Genomic DNA, 3,210 nt, shown 5'->3' with positions numbered 1-3,210 from the left:
AAAGCAAAAGGTAATTACAGCGTATATTTTAGGTCCTCAAGGTAACACACACACACACACACACAGTCTCTGTAGGATTACTCGTAAAAATGACACATGGCTGCAGAGCATAAATCCCCGTAGTACTTTATTTTATGAGTGTGTTGAATGAACACCCACACTACTGAATGAACATTTATAACTGACCTTACTGCAAATGTTAATTGAGCCCTGGGAGGTTTTGCTGTGCAAAGAAATAATAAGCTGCAGGTGATCTCCTATAAATGTCCTATAAAATTGTGTTAAATAATACAGCATCCAATCTACTTATAATTCATAAAGCCTACTTTCATGTTTTTAGCACCAACCATAAATAAATCAGCATAAATGTGTGAAATTATCTGGAAAATTATGTGCAGTCTGGTCTATAAATATTTGTACATTGAGAATGTTATTAACTGTAAAACACAGTATTTAAAATAAAATCCATTAATATGAGCTGTAGGCATCCAGCATCAAGCTGAGAGTATTTCCATTCAAATTGGGTAAATGTTGTAGGAATTATAACAGTTTTTATTATGCTGAATGTTTTAGGGGAACAAAAGTACCTGGACAGTTGGCAGCTTAGCCGTTTCATTGTTCCAGTGGATTCTGAGTAAATAGGATTATATTGTTTGCTCAGATTCAGCCAACTGCTTAAAAACTCATTGGATGATGCTTCACACTGCAGATGAACACTAATCTAAAGCATATTTCAAAAGCAGACCAATACTTTTATCAAGGCAAAAAAGTGTTTCGAGAAGACATTAGTAAATGCTTGGCAGAACATCACCATTAAAGAAAAGTAAAAAACAATGATTGGGGGTTTGGTTCATGTCTGGGTACAGGCTGAAAAATATTAATCTCAGACATTCATTGTTTGACCACAGTGAGTATTATATCCACTGAGGCTTTTTCAATTCAATGTCCACACAGATTTTACAACAGTATTTTCCCATCGAAATTTCACACATTTTCACAATTGATTGTACATTAAAACTCACTAATAACTTAATTAATGCCAAGGGGCAATATGAGTTAGTTAGCACAGAAGTTGTGTGAAGAGAAATAACAAAACTACTCATTACCTCAAAATTGGTAAATCATTAATGCATTAACAACATTAACAGCAATAACATTAGTATGCTCTTACTGCTACTCCTCCTACTACTACTAATACTAATAATAAAAACGATAATGGTAAATACAGCAACTGTTGGTTCTGAAATAGGTTCTCTGATAATAATATAAACAAAACAGTTTCTTAAAGTTTTTTGTTTCATATGCATGAGTGAAAGCAGTCATAAAGAAAAAAAAAGAAAAGAAAAGAAACCCAAAACAAACAATATTAATAACTACATGTATAAACTTTCTACACAACAGAGAAACACTGCACTCCTGGCATGAATTATTTTTAATAGATTGCAGAACACACAGCGATTATTGAAGAATTTTTTAATTATATGAAATTCTTTCAAAATTATATGAAATTGTTTGTAGCTGTCAAATGAAATTCCACAAGACTGGGTGTCAATTAGGCATTTGGGAGGTTGGGGGTGGGGGTGGGAGGGGGTGTTGCTGAAGACAGGAGGACAGTGGGTGGATATTTTATAGATAATGACCAAAGTTAATCTGTGCCATCTGTGCTATGATCTTGCATTTCAGCAATATGATTCCACCTGGCTGTGGATTTCATTCTGATTAAGTTTGAGCCAAGATACCTTCCTCCAAACATCTGTATAACTATAGTAAAAAAAAAAATGTAGTCTATGAAGTGTGTGTGCGTGTGTTTGTGTGTGCACGTGTGTTTGTGTGCGTGTGTTTTCTGGGCATTCTATTACCTCAAATATCTTCTGGCTATCTGTTGACTTAAAAACAGATCCAGCCAGGAAATGACAGTTTTAAAAATGCAAAACATTAAATATTAATTACATGGAATCGCTGTGTGAACAAACGGACAAACAAAAACAAGGAAACAAAAGTTCAGTATGGTGTTTTGTATTTTTCATGAACGTATGGATCACTTGGAGACAAAATATGCTACTCTACTCTAATACTTTCTCTTATGTGGAAAACATCCAGCCATTCAGTTCATGTTAAAGTACCATCTATTTATTTTGGAAAAAATGAACAATCAAAATAAAAAAAGAGGGTCTCAGGGTTAAAACTTACACTATACATCAAAATAGGACATTGTGGTACAGGAAACCATTCTCATCTGTAAAAGACCAACTTGGCAGATGTGTGAGGAAATGTTGCAGTCATGGCCTAGCTCATCTGGTAAGTGAGAGGAAAGATGAAATGGACAAGGGATGACACCCTGTAAACCAAAAACAGCAGTCATTCCAACACTGTGTCTGGGATGATTCTGGTCCAGAGGCACTGCACTTCATAAGGATTAGTTTGGGAAGCGATCCGAATCTTAGTGGTATCAATTTTTCTTACAGATATTGCAACTGCAAATCATTGCTCTGATTAATTGACTGTGGGTTGAAGTGATTGCAAAAGAATCCTTGGGCTGTACTTCTGGGTGGTTTTGCACCAAAAAGACAGAACCCATTTTGTCTGAGATTCTAAATATCTGTAGTTATGGAGAGCAGAGAATGTGGAGGCTCTGGTGTATCAATCATCTTAAAAAGTGTATTAATAAATAGGAACAACAGTACATATAAACATTACTTTTCGGACTATTTACAATCAGAACACATGTACACATGATAAGGGTACCATCTTGATATTATGTTTTTTCCATACCATAGGAAATATATCCTATAAAAGAATGACATAATTGTGAAAACAGGTTTGGGTTAGAATATAAGGCTTATTATTATCTATCCTTAGTTGTGCTGCTGCGATGTGCAATCAAATCAGTTTCTTTCCTCTTTGTTTAAAAATAAGTGTGGAGGTGCATTGCAGTGCCATGCCATATCTTGCTAAATCATTATCTTATAAAAGTCGCATTGCTATTTTCACAGTCACCAGTTGGCTGTAGTTGAAAACATGTTTTTCACATATAGATTAAGACTTGAATACAAGTGTAAGCATTTAATTCTGAGATCCAACAATTAGATTTGAAAAATAAAGTCTAAATTTATATCATAAACTATATTAAACAAACAAAAGCCTAGACATACAGACAGTAGAGGAGTTTTAGTAGAGTTCTTCTGAATGATTTACAACAATATTAAAAAT

This window comes from Silurus meridionalis, chromosome 2 (assembly GCF_014805685.1).
Source record: "Silurus meridionalis isolate SWU-2019-XX chromosome 2, ASM1480568v1, whole genome shotgun sequence".
Classification (NCBI taxonomy): Eukaryota; Metazoa; Chordata; class Actinopteri; order Siluriformes; family Siluridae; genus Silurus; species Silurus meridionalis.
The sequence above is the reverse complement of the archived record's forward strand: the minus strand, read 5'-3'. Positions refer to the sequence as shown.